We start from the raw sequence: 19,630 nt of genomic DNA, 5'->3' as shown, positions 1-19,630 counted from the left end.
CCTGCTCTATGGAAGATGGGGTAAGTGGGGTGCAGGAGCAGGGGAGATGGGGACACCCTGACATTAACCCCCCTCTTCCTTTCCTCCCCCCTGGCACAGCAAGCAGGGGTCTTGGGGAGCAGCTCCAAGGCAGAAGGCAGGAGCAGCACATGGCAGTGCAGGGAGGGACACAGCTGAACTGCAGGCAGCTGCTGCACGGGGAACTTAGGGGAGCGGGGAGCTGATAGGGGGCTGCTGGTCCACCCTGGTTCCAAGCCCCCACCAGCTAGCTGCAATGGGCTGCTCTTCCTGCAAGCAGTAGACAAAGCATGTGGCTGCCAAATAATGTTAGAAGGGCACATTGCACAACTTTAAATGTAGCATGTTCCCAAGTTGATCAGCAACAAAACAACATTAACAGGGATGATTTTAAGTGAGGAGTTACTGTACCAGATAATGGACTAACATTAGGAAACCAAGACTGTCTGTCTTCAAACTAGGCAAAGGGCCTGTCTACTCCTGGGCCTTGCAGAGTTCCTGCTCTGCTGATTCTTGTCCAGCAGGATTTCTTCCCCAGAGCTGCGGGCAGTTTACCTCAGGGATCTCCCCAACCCACGCAAGCCCTGTCTCAGTGCCACCCGCACAGGAGCCTGACCTGCTCCTTGTATGTCTTATCCAGCCTGACTTTCCCAGACAGAGAACTGTCTCCTTGGTCTCTCCCTTCCTAATTGCACTCTTCACTCTGTTTACATTCTTTTCCCGACCCTTTCACAGCTGGGGTCACCAATTATCATTAAATTACCATATCGCCATCAGCTGGGGCTAGCTGGTAGGTCACAGGCAAGGCTGAGCCCCGCTTGCCTTAAACAGCCAGCCAGCCTCTGACAAAATGTCTGCATGAAACAACCATACAACAGCCATCTTAAAACAGCTAAGCTTTATTAAAAACAGAGAAAGTGGAATGGAAACAAACTAACAAAAGAAAGAAAAGGCTTTTGCATTTACACTTCTCAGAAACCAAACAAGGCATTTGCAGCTCAGTTGCAGAGTTAAAAAGAAAGCAAAATAGCTTTCCCCTCTTGAAAGTAATCCCATCTCTCTGAGCACTCCTTGTTCAGCCTGCCAACATCGCTTGCGGTCTAGAGAGAGGCTCTCTGTGCTCTGTCCAGAGATCTTTCTTGTTGAGCCTACACTGCCCAGGGTTATTCCCGTTTTCCAACCCAGTTGTCTCCAGTTAATTACACACACAGCAGGATCTGGACTTCTTGCTTTAAGGCCTACATACAGTTTTTGTACCTATTTAACTATTTCAGTTAGGTGATATGATTTTTATTTTTTATTGATACAATTTAATCTGTACAGTCACCATAGCGTGGATTCTATATGCAGCGCCGTATAAGGACGTCTTACACCAGGATAGCTTATTCCCCTGACTTTACTGGAATAACAGTGCACACACTTGGGGGTTTTACCACTTTAACTAGACCAATTTCAAAGGGACATCATTAAAATGTGCAAAAAATATATGTGGACCAGCACTAAGATATCCTATTGAGGCTACAAAGGCCTTTCATGATGATTAATAGCCATCTTTTAACTGCCTAGCTGAGGGATCATATTCTGCACATTCTTGTCTGCTCAGAACCCAGCTTATCCAGCCTCTGGTTTCACACCTTTTAATCAATTTCCCTCCAAGCAATTTTTACTGTGCTAAAAAATATATGTATGAATTCTGGGCCCCACAACCTCCATCACATCTTGTAATCAACTTTTGGTTAATGCCTGTCAATGCACTAGCCCCCACATAGACACGTGCACCACATCATCTTTGAAAGCGGTGAGTGTTGTTTGCAGAAGGCCTGAAAACAAATGGGGCAGCAAGGGAAAGCTGAGAGTGTTGGTAGCAGAAGATGTCCTCTGAATCTGACCAACTGCGGCACAGACACTTTTTGCTGTGAATGGAAGCTAAAGCTTTGAATACATTAATGTTCGTTTTATTTTTTTAAACAAATATTTCAATGTTGCACTATCGCTGGGGCAGCCCCCCTTTTTTTTTCTTATTTTCTGGTGTTTGGCCAAAACCATTATTTCTGTAATTACAGCTGCTGTTTCTACTTGCTCTGAGTTGATATAGAAACATTCCCAGACAAGGTAGCAATATAGAGGCTTAAATGCCTGCAAACAAGTAGTGCTATTTCAGCACACTAGAGTGGGTGCGGGATGTTGTTAACCATGCTCAGCAGCTGTTCTGAAGCTGGCATGGAAAGCTGTGCAGAGGGAAGACATTCCTGCATGTACATACGCGCATCCTTAGTTAGAAGCTGAAAGCTTCTAACCAAGCATTAGCGAGTTTTATCAGGGGTACAAAACTGGTAGCCAGGATGAGCACCAGTCAGATTCAGCCCAGCTGTGCAGGGAGAAGATAGAGCTGCCCAGGGTAACCCGGTTGTAGTTCAATACAGTTTCCTGTAATTTTACAGGTTAGTTGGACATTGCTGTATCTGGTATTTATCCTGTATGTTAGTCCCAAGAAGGAAAATAAGTGTTTTTTTCATATAACAATGAGTTATAGTTAAGGGGATAGGGAAGTTTGCTACTTGCCTGAAAGATTGCAGCCTTACTCTTGTTATTCTAAGAAGCAAGCTTAGAATTAAGTAAGTAAGGCAGATGTATTTGTGTAAATACATATATTGTTGAGACACGGGGTATGGCCCTGTGCCCTGATTGATAGAGAACCAGTCAGATCCAGCCCAGCCCTGCAGAGGAAAGAGAGCTGCCAGGGGTTACCCAGAATGAATGTGTGTGTTGGATGGATCTCGATACAGTTTCCAGTAATTTTACAGAAGTCAGTGGGGTTCAGACTGGGAAAACGCCATGAAGGAAGAATCGTAGCCTGGAGGCCAATGTCTTTGAGAGATGTATTACATCATTGAACCAAAGACACCATGTGAGCCTAACAGCTACAGAAGCTGTCAGCTTTTTCTTATTTAGAAGTTATGTATGTGCTCAATATTTAGGGTGACCAGATAGCAAGTGTGAAAAATCAGGATGGGGGTGGGGGGTAATATGAGCCCATATAAAAAAAAAGCCCCAAATACTGGGACTGTCCCTATAAAATCGGGACATCTGGTCACCCTATCAATATTGTGGAGCTGAAACAATTGGTTATACGGTACAATTAAAAGTTTTATCTAATATAATACCCAGAATGATCCTACGTGAAAGCAGATGATCTCCGATTGTCAGACGTTCCAATCCCTGCACTTATTTTGTGAAGTTCATATATCTATATATAAAGGTGTAGGCCCTGTATTATACTACTTTTATTTTAAAGGAAAATAACAAATTTCTAATTAGTGATATTAGTATGGTTTATTTTTGGAGTGTTATTCAGAAAAAAAAATTGAAACTAGGAAGTGTGTGTGTGTGTGTGTGTGTGTGTGTGTGAGAGAGAGAGAGAGAGAGAGAGTTAACTGTCTTATGGTAAAGACTAGTATTAGGTTCCTGTAGAAAATCCAGCTGTAGCCTCTCGCAAGGATATGAATTCATGATTTGTGAAAATGCTTTAAGTCAGATAGAGGAATTCTGTAATTTGGTAGGTAAATTGACTTCCATTGATGTAGGTCACACTAGTATAGGCTGGGCACAGGCATTTTTAACCACAATGTCCTCTAAGCCTGCTCAGAGCTAGTCTAGGTAACATGGTTAAAATGCCTGTTCCTAATCTAGACTTCCACTATCACCACGGGATCTGCATGGTCGATAGTGCAAATGTGGGGGATTCTCCGAATAGTGATAATGCAGGCACAGCCTAAGATGTGATTCATTCCCTGCATCATAGCACTGGCAAAGTCTCAAGTAGCAGAACTCCTTCAAGTAACGTGCAAGCCAATTAATCTGGACTCTCTCCTTTCAGAGACACATGAGTTCTTTCTTGTAAACAGTTTTCCAGCTGCTTTACAGCTAAGATTTGTCAGAACTGTGACAGTCTGCTCCGTACTATTGCACAGCATCACGATAGGAGAAGGCAAATATGCCATTTTCTTTTGTTAGATTTGACCTGGTAGAGTAGGCATGATTTCCTGTGAGACAAATTGTGGGGAGAAATCCTGGCTCCATTTAAGTCAATGACAAAATTCCCATTGATTCTGTGGAGCCAGGCTTTTACCCTTGCTCCTCAGTATTGGTGCAATCCAGTGGGTAGCCTTTTTCCTCACTATTGAGGACTCCTGATGATTCTCCAGTGTGAACAAGGAGCCTGCTGCTTTAAAACAAGTAATTGATTAGGTTCTTCCTCAAGAAACCATTTCTTTATGTCATCAGCCTATAAGCAGGGGCGGCTCCAGGCACCAGCACGCCAAACACGTGTCTGGGGCGGCAAGCCACGGGGGGCGCTCTGCTGGTCGCCGCGAGGGCGGCAGGCAGGCTGCCTTTGGTGGCATGCCTGCAGAGGGTCCGCTGGTCCCACGGCTTCGGCGGACCTCCCGCAGGTAAGCCGCCGAAGGCAGCCTGCCTGCAGTGCTTGGGGCGGCAAAATACCTAGAGCCGCCCCTGCCTATAAGCTCCCCTTCTGGGGAAGTTTATCACGATGATCGTGAATGGCCATCTCCAGGGGCATCTGGATTTCTCCAACTGCTATAGTCCTTATCACTTAGGTTTCAAGTCTGCATATAGTACAGATCACAATGATACATTTGATGGTTGATATTTGGCAATGGGGAAAAGTTATAGTGTCCATTATTAGTGGTGTTGTAGTCACATGTAAGGGCCCTACTTGGGGATTGGCACCCCATCATGCAATGCGCTATCCAAACCTTTGCTAAAGGAAATTCCTGGTCCAAGCAGTTTAGTCCATGCTGATTCTACTGGATCTTTCAAAAGCCTTTAATAAAGCTGTCCACAAGGCCCTGCTGATTCTTTTGCAAGACCAGGCAAGGATGGATGGGGTTACTTGACAGCGAGTCCGTTCCTTTCTTTCATGGAGAACAGACAGACTGTTAACAAGCAATTGTTCATCTCCCCCCACCCCCAAGGTTCTGATCTCTTGCAGGACCTGCAGGGTTCCATCTTGCCATCAGTCTTGTTAATATGAAATGAGGGCACTGGTGGAGGCTGTGAGATGCTGGTTATTGTCTTAATATTCTGAATTTTGCACTGGCTTCCTCTCCGCCTCTGGCTACAGTTCAGGATGTTCACAACTACCCAAAAAGCATTAAACAACCCAGGGCCGCCCAGAGGATTCCGGGGGCCCCGGGTCTTCGGCGGCAGGGGGCCCCCACCGTCTTGTGGTTGCGGGCGGGGGCGGCGGGAAGGGAAGGGCCCGCCCCGCGCGCCCGCCCGCCCGAAGGGCGCCGCGGCGGGGCCCCCGCCCCGCCCGCCCCGCCCCAACCTCCACCTCCCGGCTCCCTCCTCTCTCTCAGCCTCCCCGCAAGCCGCGCCGCGCGGCCGCGTGGGCGCGGCGGGGCCCCGCTCCCGCCCGCCCGCTCAGGAGGGGGCGGGGGGGCCGGGAGCTCCGCGCCGAGCGCCCGAGCGCCCCCCTGCCCCCAGCCAGCCCCCCCCCGGCCCGCGACGGCAGCGGGGCGGCGCGGGGCTCGCGGAGGGCGGCGGACGCGCTGCTGGCTCCAGGAGCAGCGAGTGATGCGGGCTCCAGGAGGGGCGGGGGCGGGAGCCCCGGGGCCCCCCTTGGGGGCCTCCCCCCTCCCGGCGGCCCGGGCCCGTGAAACAACCTGAGGCCTTGTCTACACTTTAAATGGTTTGTCAGTACAGATATACTGGTACATTTGCACTGGGAGGCGGCCCCGCTTGTGAGTACACAGCTTATAGCAGCAAGAATTCTTGTGCTGGCACAGTTCATACTAGTTCCCCAGATGAAATAAGTACTTTTTTGCCAGTTTAACTGTGTCTACGCTAAACTATGCTGACATAGCTATGTCAGTTAGGGGCATGATTTTTTTTCACACTCCCAACCAACATCATTTTGCCAGCAAACCTTTTAGCGGTAGACCAAGGCTGACTTTTGTACTGTTCTATTCAGAAAGCACCCAAGTTGGATCATTTATTTGACAGCTTTTGAATTCTATAAGTAAAATAGCACTGTGACCACCAGAGGGAGCTCTTGTAGAAACATAATAGAAAATGACTTTAGGCTGCCTGCCTATCATTGCACTGGCTGTTAGGGAACTTCTCCCACTTCCTCAGCAGTGTCCATTGCAGTTGGCAGGATTGGTGTTGCTTGATTTCATCAGAGTTGAAGCCCAGAGAGCAGAGGCCAGAGTGTTCTCTGTCAGGGGTTCCTGTCAGTGGAACTTGCTCCCACTTGATGTCCATTAAGGCCTGAATTTATCTGTCTTTAAGAGAGAATATTGCCTAGCACAGGATGATTGATGGTGGGTGGGGATAAACTGAGCTGGGGGGTTGTAGTGTTTTTTGGTTTATTCATTGCCTGAAAACTTCGAATATTTATTTGTTTCCATTTTTTTGTTTTTTTTCCAATTTTATATTTGTACATAAGAATGTCTGACGCACATTACACATGAATGGCTAAACATACTTTTCACACACACTAACAATATAAAAGATTAAATAAAATGATTTGTATCTGTTACTGTAGCATACATGGAAATAGTAACAGAATTCCCCAGTGCCTAAGAGTTTATCTGTCTCCTGATATCTTTTATAGACAATAGATTTTAAACAAAACAAAACAGAAACTCCTTCTCAATGGGTTGTGCACAGCCCATCGATAACGGCCAGAGAGATCACCCTCTTAAGAAGTTTCTGCCTATCAACCAATATTGCTTTGGTCTTTTCTAGAATAAGCTCCACATACCTTCCTATCTCAGACAACCCATTGTGACTCGTATTTTCAAAGAGCACCCACGATACTGATTTCTTCTGAAAATGTGATCCCAGCTGTGCTAACCTCACAAATCTGACCCTGGGCCATCCAGTTCAAATGAAGAAAAGAGGGAGCTTGTGTTAAAATATTTTTTTTAAATTTAACTGATCCACACCTTAAACTTTGGATGTTAAAGAGGACAGATGTTCCGGGTATTTTCTCTCTTAACTATTCACCCTTTCTAGCATGTAATTCAGATATAAAATAACTCGCTTAAAAACAGGTAGATAAAAATAACTTCTGGTAAGCTGCATTTTCATGAAGCTGTGGGTTAGAGGAAATATTGATGTTTAAACAGTAGACTAGAAAATCATTAATGGATTCAGCAGTTTGCGGGTGGGGGAAGGAGGAATGCTTCAAAAATAGGATTCCTTGTAACGTACACAGCGAAGAAGAAAGTATCAATAATATTATTGCCTATCCAAACTAGTCATCCTTGATCTGATTCCTTCCGTTTGAATAAATATGACCTTCAGCAAGTTATTTATTAGTCTTTTATGTGGTATGTCATAGGTTGTAATCAGTATGTATGGAGGGTACAGACTCAGATAAGCATGGAGACTATTGATTAAAAACACAGCAGCAACTGAGCTACACGCGCAGGATAGCTACTAACAGTGAATTTCCACTGTGTCCCAGGAGTCACAGTGACAGGAGAACCTGCACAATGCTCTGGAGCTGCAGAAAAATTAGCAATATATCTACCTACAGAGCTGAATATAACTGCCTGACTGCAGATTATTAAAAAATGCTTGGAATAATGACTAGGGCTGTCAACCAATTAAAAAAAAATCACCATTAATCGTGAGATTTAAAAAAATAGTCACAATTAATTGCTGTTTTAATCGCACTCAATAATAGAATGCCAATGTAAATTCTACATGGAAACATATCCTCTGGTATGGTGGCCGAAGCCTGAAGGGGCATATGAATGTTTAGCATAGCTGGCATGTAAATACCTTGCAATGCCAGCTACAACAGTACCATGCGAACGCCTGTTCTCACTTTCAGGTGACGTAAATAAGAAGCGGGCAGCATTATCTCCTGTAAATGTAAACAAACTTGTTTGTCTTAGTGATTGGCTGAACAAGAAGTAGGACTGAGTGGACTTGTAGGCTCTAAAATTTTACATTGTTTTATTTTAGAGTACAGTTATGTAAAAAAATTCTACGTTTGTAAGCTGCACTTTCACAATAAAGAGATTGCACTGCAGTATTTGCATGAGGTGAACTGAAAAATACTATTTTTTTCTCTTTTCTACAATGCAAATATTTGTAATAAAAAATAATATAAAGTGAGCACTGTACACTTTGTATTCTGTGTTGCAATTGAAATCAATATATTTGAAAATATAGAAAAACATCCACAAATATTTATAACAAATTTAAATTGGCATTCTATAATTGTTTAACAGTGTGATTAAAACCACAATTAATTGCGACTATTTTTTAATCTAGTTTGTTTTGTATTAATTTTTTTAGCTAACTGTGATTAATTGACAGCCCTAATAATAACCCATCCTGCTAAAATGATTAAATGATCCTTTAATGTTGTGCAGTTTGAGATATTAGCCTTCTTAAAATATGTATCTGAATTAGTACCATTAAATGGCTCACTGTGCGGAGTCTTTCACTCTTATTTCAGGATCTCATGAAAATTGTTTGTTTTTACCTAGTGTTAAACACTATGGCAAAGGTTTGGGAATTGTGTGTTAGAGGATTTGGTATTCATGATAGATGCTGAATTGAGACCCTCTATTTATTCACTTACAATCTAACATAAGTGTGCCTCAAGCCTAAATGAGAGGGTCCTCCTTCAGCTGGAAGAAGTAGAGCTGGTTGGGAATTTTCAAATAGAAAATGCAATTTCTGGGGAAATCTTGGGGTTTGCCAGAAAAATTCAATGTTCTGGTGAGAAAATTGAAATGAAACATTTAGTTTGGGGTTAGTTCTGTGATGGGAAGCCTGGGACTGTCCGACCGCTGTGCCACCTTAACTCTCTCTAGCCTGGGCTTTCTCTCACAATGCCTTGTTAGTGACCAACAGCCAGGGGCAAAAGTAACTTAAAGGACTTACCGATACTCCGGAGTCCTTAGGAGGGGGCGTGGCCTCTTCCGGAAGAGGTGGGACCTTTAAATCCCCAGACTCTTTAAATCACCCCCAGAGCTACCAGCTGCACAGGCGTCTGGGAGCCTCAGAGCTAGGGGTGATTTAAAGGGCTTGGGGCTCCAGCTGCCCTACCGCAGCACGGTCCCAGGCACTTTAAATCATCATCGAAGCCTGGGGGGCTCCCAGCTGCCACCCCAGGCTCTGGTGGAGCTTTAAAGGGCCCTGGGCTCCTCTGCAGTAGCAGCAGCCGGGAGCCCCATGCCCTTTAAATCACCACTAGAGCCCCGGTGCTGCTACCCCAGGAGTCCAGCAGCCGGACTCCGGTGGTGATTTAAAGGGCCCCGGAGGTAGCAGCAGTGTGAGCCCTTTAAATCCTTCAAAAACCACCAACTGGGCAGGATTTTTGCAGTTCCTTCTCAATTGCATGAAACTAGGCCCTAGATTGCTGGGGAGAGAGGAAGGACCCAAACACCTATGAAACATTTAAAGATTTTCACTCAAAAACCATCCCTATAGCTATTGAGAGCAAACACCTCGCACTTTCTGGAGTTCTGAAATTTCCTATATTTCAAATTGCCTTGTGCTGCCCCGCCAACCGGTCCCCCTACCCCGCGCCCTCAGCAGCACCCTGCCTGCTGGTCCCCGTGCCCCCAACAGCGCCCCGCCAGCTGGTCCCCCTGCCTCGCGCCCCCAGCAGCTCCCCGCCAGCGGCCGGAGCTCCGGCCCTTTAAATAGCCGCCAGGGCCTGCTGCCGCCTCCTCCGGGATCCGGACGCCGGGGCTCCAGCCGCTGGCGGGGCGCCGCTGGAGGCGCGGCGCGGGGCGGGGGGACCGGCTGGTGGGGCGCTGCTGGAGGTGTGGGGCAGGGGGACCGGCTGGTGGGGCGCTGCTGGAGGCGCGGGGCAGGGGGGACCGGCTGGCGGGGCGGTGCAGGAGGCGCGGGGCAGGGGGGACCGGCTGGCGGGGCGCTGCAGGAGGCGCGGGGCCGGAGGGACCGGTTGGCGGGGAGCTGCTGGAGGCGCGGAGCCGGGGGACCGGCTGGCGGGGCGCTGCTGGAGGTGTGGGGCAGGGGGGACCGGCTGGCGGGGCGCTGCTGGAGGCGCGGGGCCGGGGGACCGGCTGGCGCGGCGCTGCTGGAGGTGTGGGGTAGGGGGAACCGGTTGGCGGGGTAGCACAGGGCAATTTGAAATATAGGAAATTTCAGAACTCTAGAAAGTGGAAGGTGTTTGCTCTCAATAACTATAGGGATGGTTTTTGAGTGAAAATCTTTAAATGTTTAATAGGTGTTTGGGTCCCCCCACCCCCAACAGCAGTCTAGGGACTAGTTTCATGCAGTTGAGAAGGAACTGCAAAAATCCTGCCCAGTCAGTGGTTTTTGAGCGATTTAAAGGGGCCCCAAGCACTTTCAATGGCTGCCGGGGGAAGCCGATCTGCCCCGGTAGAGTGCACAGGCTCTTGCTGGTATGCCATAACTGGGCGCACCGCTTACTTTCACCTCTGCCAACAGCAAGCCCCTCCAGGTGTTGTGATCATTCAGCACAACAGCAGGTGGAGCCCCACATCTAGCTATATTGCATGAATGCTCCCAGAACCACTCATGACTCAAACAGAGAAAGGCACCAGAGTCAAATCGCCCCCAGCTCCCAGCACTGGACCCAGGAATATACCATCTTATTAATTGGTTCACCACTTCAACAATGGAAAGTGGACATACACCAGCCTTTGGAAAACCTGAGCAGCTTTGACCCACACTTCAGACAAACTCACTGGTAAAGATAAACAATTAAACAAATGTATTGACTATAAAGGTAGATTTAAGTGATAGGCAAAAAGTCAGAGTTAGTTACCAAAAGAAATGAAATATAAGCATGCAATCTACACTCTCAACCCTATTGACCTGGGCAACACCTAGATTAAGCAGTTTTTCTCACCCCACTGGATATTTCAGTCCTTAATATATAGGTTTGTTCCCTGAATCTACTCCTTCACTATGCAACATTTATGTTCTGGATAAAGTGTCAGCAATGGCTAACTCTTTTCCTGGTCTGTATCCAACTTCAAATGATATTTCTGGAGTAACCATCTTTGAATCCTTGGTGGAGCACTGTTCAAAGGTTTTCTGAAAATAGCCTCAAAAGGCTTGTGGTCTGTTTCCATAGATACATTTTTTCTAGGGCTGTCAATTAATCGCAGTTAACTCATGCAATTAACTCAAAAAATTAATCATGATTAAAAAAATTAATCGTCATTTTAATCACACTGTTAAACAATACAATACCAATTAAAATGTATTATATTTTGGATGTTTTCCTACATTTTCATCTGACGAAGTGGGTATTCACCCACGAAAGCTCATGCTGCAAAACGTCTGTTAGTCTATAAGGTGCCACAGGATTCTTTGCTGCTTTTACATTTTCATATAGATTGTAAAACTTCAGAGCCTACAAGTCCACTCAGTCCTACTTCTTCTTCAGCCAATCCCTAAGACAAACAAGTTTGTTTATATTTACAGGAGATAATGCTGCCCTCTTCTTATTTACAATGTCACCAGAAAGTGAGAAGAGGTATTTGCATGACACTTTTGTAGGCTGCATTGCAAGTATTTACGTGCCAGCTATGCAAAATGTTCATATGCCCCTTCATGCTTCTCCAAAGGACATGCTTCCATGCTGATGATGCTCATTAAAATATAATGTGCTAAATAAATTTGTGACTGAACTCCTTGGGGGAGAATTGTATGTCCCCTGCTCTCTTTTACCCACATTCTGCCATATATTTCATGTTTATAGCAGTCTCGGATGATGACCCAGCACATGTTGCTCATTTTAAGAATGCTTTCGCTGCAGATTTGACAAAACGCAAAGAAGGTACCAATGTGAGATTTCTAAACATAGCTACAGCACTCAACCCAAGGTTTAAGAATCTGAAGTGCCTTCCAAAATCTGAGAGGGATGAGGTGTGGAGCATGCTTTCAGAAGTCTTAAAAGAGCAACACTCTGATGCAGAAACTACAGAACCCAAACCACCAAAAAAGAAAATCAACCTTCTGCTGGTGGCATCTGACTCAGATGATGAAAATGAACATGTGTTGGTCCGCACTTCTTTGGATTGTTATCGAGCAGAACCCGTCATCAGCATGAACACATGGCCCCTGGAACGGTGGTTGAAGCATGAAGGCACATATGAATCTTTAGCATATCTGGCTTGTAAATGTCTTGCAACGTCAGATATAACTGTGCCATGTGAATGCCTGTTCTCACTTGCAGGTAACATTGTAAACAAGAAGCGGGCAGCATTATCTCCTGCAAATGTAAACAAACTTGTTTGAGCGATTGGCTGAACAAGAAGTAGGACTGGGTGGATTTGCAGGCTCTAAAATTTTTTATTGTTTTATTTATGAATGCAGGGTTTTTTTGTTTTTTTTTTACATAATCCTATATTTGTAAATTCAACTTTCATGATAAAAAGATTGCACTAAAGTACCTGTATTAGGTGAATTGAAAAATATTATGTCTTTTGGTTTTTTTAGTTGTAATCAAATATAAATATAAAGTGAGCACTGTACACTTTCTAGTCTGTGTTGTGATTGAAATCAATATATTTGGAAATGTAGAAAACATACAAAATATTTAAATAAATGGCATTCTATTATTGTATAAAAGTGTGATTAATTGCACAATAAATTTTTTTAATCACTTGACAGCCCCAGTTTTTTCCTATAGATAAACTGATGAAACTGAGTACAGGCAAATACAGTTGCCGGCATTTCTTTCTCTATTTTGGCATAGTTCTGTTGTGCAGTTGTCAGAGCACAGGAACCCTGTTTTGCAGCTATACAGCCTCTAATCCAGAAGAACTTGCATCCACTGACGCAATAACTGGTTCTTTGACATTAACGTACTTCACCACAGGTATCCTTGTAAACAATTGTTTCGAGTGTTCATATGCCACCTCATGCATTGGCATCCAGGTGAACTTGAATCTTTTCCCAACAGTTGTCATAAAGGAGTTGCTTCTGTTGACTGTGCAGGATAAATTTCCCCAAATAAGTAGCCATTCCAAGAAATCTTTGCAATTCAGCCTTGCAGGTCGTTCATTGTGGCCATTTCAGTTATTGCCACAATGTTTCAATTATAAGGTTTTAGAACTTTTTTTTTTTTTGGTTAAATAATACCCCAAATATTTTCTCTCTCCCAGAGCCAAATTGCATTTGCTCTGTTCAGTCACAGGTTCATTTCACAACACATCTAGCACTCTCTTGAGCCCTTCATTGTGTTCTCATCTGGTATTTCCCCACACAAGTATATCATCTATAATAACATTCAACACCTTCCAGACCATCAAATGTCTGTTAGATCGCTCTTTGGTACACTCCAGGAGCAGAACAGATGCCAAAAGGCAGTCTGGTGAACCTGATGATGTGTTGAATGTCCAGAGTCTAGAAGTTTTGTGTTTGCCAGAATCTGCTACTAGCATCCAAGGCCATGAACATTGTAGCTGTTGCTAACTTGCTGGTGATGTCTTCTACTGTAGGCAACTGAAAATGTTCCCTTCATATTGCTTTATTCATATCGCTCAGATCCAAGCATATTCTTATTTCTTCTCAACCTAGTTTGTCTACAGTTACTGTAGAATTGATCCATTTTCTAGGATCTTTCACCTTTTTTTTTTTTTACTTGCAACCAAGACTAAGATTTAGTCAGGGGTATTTTTAGTACAAGTCATGGACAGGCCGTGGGCAATAAACAAAACTTCATGACCCAGGACCTGTCCATGACTTGTACTAGAATTCTAGCTACTAAATTCTAGCTACTCTGGGGGGGGGGGGGCTGGGTGCTGCTGCTGCTCTATGAGGGGCCTAGGACACCATTGCTGCTTGGGGGTGGGGGGACAGGGCGCCATTGTTGTTCTGGGAGGGGGGACTGGGGCGCCGCTTCTATTCTGGTGCGGGACAGGGCAGGGCGCCACTACTGCTCCGGGACCACCGCTCCGGTTCCACCCCTGGGACCGCTGCCTTACTTGCAACTATTCCTTATGGTGCAGTTCCCTCGTAATGCTACTGGGACTTTACAAGGTGCATCAATTACAGGTGGTAGTTGCGAGTTCATCTTTATGAGGTGCTTATCTCACATCCACCCTAAACCTTCAAATACATCCTTGTATTCTTTAACTATATCCCAGTCACCTTCTGGTTCTTTCTTTACCATATTGACTCTTCGCACTAAGTTTAAACGTGTCACAGCCTGTAAGTCCAGTGTGACTTGAGTCAAATTTCAGCACCTCAAATTCCAGCAATGCTTTCTTACCCCGATACTCAAAGTCCAAATTGTATTTACCAGGTACCTGCAATTTTTTCCCTGAGTAGTAGCTGGATACTTGCACTGCAAAGTTGTCTGTCCATTAAAATGTTGTATAATTTTAAGATATTGCATTGGCCTGTGCCCCAGGATCAATTTTCAAACTCATCTGCTTCTGTGAGGGTAAATATCTGTTTTGCCCTGGCATTTTCTTTCCCAGAGTTGCACATTTTGGCAAAACAATTAGCTTTCTTCCATGTGGCAAGTGCAGTGTTGTGCCAAATTTTTAAAGGGGTAAACAGGATGACCTGGGTAATTATAGGCCTCTCAATCTGACATTGATCCCAAGCAAGATAATGGAGCAGGTGATACAGGACTCAATTAATAAAGAACTAAAGGAGGGTAATGTAATTAATACAAATCAACATGGGTTTATGGAAAATATATCATCAAATCTGATGTCTTTTTTTTGATGCGATCACAGATGTAGTCAATAAAGGTAATAGTGTTGACGTAATATACTTAGACTTTTGTAAGGCATTTGACTTGGTACAGCATGATATTTTGATTAAAAAATTAGAATGATACAAAATCAGCACGCCACACATTAAATGGATTAAAAACTGGCTAAATGATAGGTCTCAAAATGTAACTGCAAATGGGGATTCATCATTGAGTAGCTCTGTTTTCAATGGAGTCCTTCAGGCATAGGTTCTTGGCTCTGTGCTATTTTAACATTTCTATTAATGAGCTGGAAGAAAACATAAAATCTTCCCTGAAAAAGTTTGTAGGTGACATAAAAATTGGGGGCATGGTAAATAATGAAGAGAACAGCTCACTGATTCAGAGCGATCCAGATAGCTTGTGCAGGCAAACTCTGTGTTTTAATACAGCTAAATGTATACATTTGGGAACAAAGAATGTAGGCCATACTTACAAGATGGGAGACTCCATTCTGGGAAGCAGTGACTCTGAAAGAGATATTGGGTTTGTGGTGGATAATAAGCTGAACATGACCTTCCAGTCTGAGGCTGTGGCCAAAAAAGTGAACGCGATCCTGGGATGGATAAACAGGGGAATCTCAAGAAGGAGGGTGGAGGTTGTTTTACTTCTGTATTTTGTACTGGTGTGACCTTTTGTGGAATACTGTATCCAGTTCTGGTGCCCACAATTCAAAGAAGTATGTTGATACATTGGAGAAGGTTTAGAGAAGAGCCACAAGAATTATTAAAGGATTAGAAAACATGCCTTATAGTGATGTCCTAAAGGAGGTCAAAGAGAAGGTTAAGGAGTCACTTGATTACAGTTATAAATACCTACATAGGGCTCTTCAGTCTATCAGAGAAAGGTTATAACATGATCCAGTGGTTCGAAGTTGACGCTAGACAAATTCAAACTGGAAAGAAGGTGTTAATTTTTAATTAACCATAGAACAATTTACTAAGGGTCATGGTGGATTCTCCATCACTGACCATTTTTAACTCAAAAGTGGATGTTTTTCTAAAAGATCTGCTCTAGTAATTATTTTGGGAAGTTCTATGACCTGTGTTATACAAGAGGTCAGACAGGGTGATCACAATGATCCCTTCTATGAATTTTCAGCATTCTTGCCCATACCCAGGACAGCATGGCTACAGCCACATTTCTATTCTTAGTTGCCTCTGACTGCTCTTTTTTCAATTCTCTTCATTGCAAGCTTGTATTAGCAGCAGGACACCCTCTAGTCCACGCCTGCATGTCTGGGTGGTTACTGAAAGTGGATTTATCCTGCAATGTGTGCACATGTTTTTTTGGTGCACCCTGCCCTTTCAGTTGCTTTGCAATCATTTCATCTGCACAGCATAAGTCCACAGCACATTCTTGGTTAAATTACTCTCCCTCTCGACAACCAAGCTCGCACTGAGTCTGACACAATACCACACATGATGTGGTCTTTAATGAGTGATTCAAACACTTCTCCAAATTTGCATTGTGCTGCCAGTTTTAAATCAGTCATGATTTGGTCTATAGTTTCCACATCTGTCTGACTTCTGGTGAAAAATGTGTGCCTCTCATATGTTTCAGAGTGGTAGCCATGTTAGTCTGTATCAGCAAAAACAAGGGAGTCGTCCTTGTGGCACCTTAGAGACTAACAAATGTATCTGGGCACAAGCTTTTGTGGGCTATGCCTCAAACTTATTCTTTAAGACCTTTTTTTTTTCTTTAGCTGTACATCATCAAAATGAAAAATGATAAATACTTCTCTTGCTTCTTCACCTGCCACAGGAAGAACTAATACTATTTTCATCTCTTCATCTTTTTTGCCTCCGCCACTTAAAGTGCTGTCCAGCTCAAATCCTTGCAACCTTGCTTCAATTTTCTCCAATTTTTTTGTTGCATTTCCTTCAAACACTAACTTTCTTGGAGGCGTTAGTTGGTCCATTTTTTTTTTCAGGTTTGTTCTACTCTTTTCTTACATTTAGGTTTTTTTTCTGGCATCATGTAATAGCTGTTAACAACTTGCTATTATAACTTGAGGAAAAAATACTAGAGACTTTTTAAATAACAGTAAACACTTTACTTAACTTGTTGCTGAGACCTGTACAGATAGGTTGTGCAGGCTTGCCTGCCTGCCTCCCAGTTCAAGCAATGATGTGCTTCTGCCGATAAGACTAATTCCCCCTGTACAACAGTATACATAACTTTAATTCCTACTCCAAAGTTCCTACTGTTATTACAAATGGCAAGCCATTGAGCCAGTTTAACTAGCAATACAAATCCTTATGTAACCATAGCTATGATTCATCTTGTCATATAGCATAAAGAAATCAAGACACTCAGGAGAGAGTTGACAAAGGCAAAAGAGAGAACTGGAAGAATTAAAAAATGTTTCTACATAAATAGAAGAGGGAAAAAATGTAGAACATGGGACTGAAGAATAGAATCATTGGTTTGAAAGTGACCTTGATGTCAATGAGTGAAAATTAGAAAAATTACACTGTAGGTTCATCCTGGACACAATGGGTCAATATAGTAGGATCTTTCCACTGGTACATGAGTGGTCTGTAGGAGTTCAGATCCATTGTGACAAATGCAGTTTGCCTTCTAGCTAATTCTCTCCTTGCCAAATCATGTAGCAGCTTCATCTTCCAAATACAAGACAGCTGAGGCTGTCTGTCTCAGGTACTAACGCAATTAATATCGCTAACTACTTCTGCATGTCACTACCACCCACTGTGCTGCCAATAAGGGACTATCACCAAAAAAACCATTCTCTTTGCCTGTGATGAGCCCTGGACACAACATGAGGGGAGCATGTGCTTACACTCAGAAAGGAAAGTAATTTCCTCTTCAGATGTATTTTATGAGTACCAGGGATAAGTCATCTCTGGCAGGGATGATTTAGCAGCAATCCAGAGAGCTCCATCCCAGGCAGTATTATCTCATTCCTTCTTTGTTTGGTGGTAGAATTTTAACAAGGGATTCCTGAGGAGACCCCCTCAAAGCACATCACTGTATATAAATCATTACTTCCACCACACCTGATGTCTTGGATTTTCTGGACAGGGTAAATTTCCCTAAAGTGACTGTGAAAACCAGAGGCCATACTTGAGCTCATAACGCCTGAGGATGTCCAGGTGGCTATTCTAAAAATGTAGTCATGAAAGGTCCCTGGCCCTGATGGCTTGTAAGCTGGTTTTAATAAAAATTAGGAAGTATTTTATCTCCCACACTGACTTTGTTATTTCAATAGCAAAAAAAAAAAAATCTGTTACCCAGTTTCAATTTGTTTATGCCACAAACCATGTGGAATCCATCACCTATAGTAAACAATACAAAGTGCCTCTGATAGTCCAGCTTGTACTGCTTCTACCTGATTTTTTTCATCTAACTCATTTCTACTTGGTCTTTTTTATCTGCATCAGTACCGGGTTTACAGTGGCACCATGGCACTGGGCCCACATTCAGAAGGCACCCTGGTGCCTGGACCATGGCCCCTCCCCCACCCATTCTGTCTGTGCTCTGCCCAGAGGCCGCACCCACTGCTCGCTCCTTTGCACTCCCTCTTCCCCCCAACCCCTGGGCATGGGCCCAGTGGGTGCAGCTGGGCCAGGAGGGCTCTTGGGGATCATGTCCCAGGGCTCTGGTCTGTTCCCCAGTGCAGCTCCAGCTCCCGGCGGTCTCTGATGCCTGCCACCTGCGGGCCCCTCCCACTCCCCAGGGCTGAGCCGCCTGGGACTGGTGTGGTGGGGGGGCAACATGGGGGGCTTGGCCTGGCCCCACCAGGCAAGTGGGTCCTGAAGGAGCCTGGCCTGGGCAGACCCCTCTCCTGCTTTGACCTGGCTGATCATGCCGCTCCCACGGGGCTGAAACAATCCCTGACCAGCACCAGCTCTGCTGCTGGCTCAACCCAGAGGACACAGTCACCTCCCAGCGGGCATGGGCATGCAGGAGTGGATCTATGCAGGGTGCTGGGCAGTGGGGGTTGGGGGCTGGGAGAGGTCTGTGTGTGTTGGGATGCTGGGCAGGGGTGGTCTGTGTGAGGTACTCTTGGGGGAATGAAAACAGGTCACCTCGCAGATTTCTTTGCTTCCCACTCTGCAGAAAGTGAGGGAGAAGCAAAGGGAAGCCAGGGGGAGAGGGTCTGGGTATTGGGATGGTGCCAAATTATTATTATGAATTACTGTGATTGATACAAATGACTGTGGTGAACATGAGTTAGGTATGGCTTGGTACGTCTGAATATGCTAGCTAGAGGATTCTGGGAGCAGGGTTCTTTTAGCATCAGTTGGTATGGAAATTTACTGAGAGTGATTAAAGGCTCTATCTGTGTGTGTGTTTCAGCACAGAACTTTGGTCATATGAGCCAGGGGCCAGCTCACCAAGTAAAGAAAATGCAAAAACACGCCATCTGTGAGCTTGGCACAGGCTAACCCGGGTCAAAATGACCCTTCTGAATGACACCACTCTCAGAGCTCAAGTGAATGACTGATGAGAGTGTAAACGTCAACTGATCTTTGGTCTGTGTCTGTTTGCAGACCCCTTCTAAAACATTAATTAAAAAAACAGTAATGAAACACCCATAGGACATTTTTCTGGGACATGTGACTCCTTTGAAAACAAGAGGTATAAATGCTAAGCAGAGTTAGTTAGTTCGCCAATTAATATTTAAAGAGGTCTGTGATGCTGTGAGATAGAGGATCTCAGGGTAACCAAGACTCTGCTATAAGGGACTTTTGAACCAGAGGGCCTCGGGGTAACCAAGACCCTTCTTTGGGGGACATTTGACAGACCAAGTACTTGAGAGGGGAAAAGAAGAGAAGAAAAGAAGTCTCCATCTAGGACTGGTAGCTACCTGTTTTGTTCGCC

This window comes from Mauremys reevesii, linkage group 2 (assembly GCF_016161935.1).
Source record: "Mauremys reevesii isolate NIE-2019 linkage group 2, ASM1616193v1, whole genome shotgun sequence".
NCBI lineage: Eukaryota > Metazoa > Chordata > Testudines > Geoemydidae > Mauremys > Mauremys reevesii.
This window is presented reverse-complemented; position numbering follows the sequence as displayed.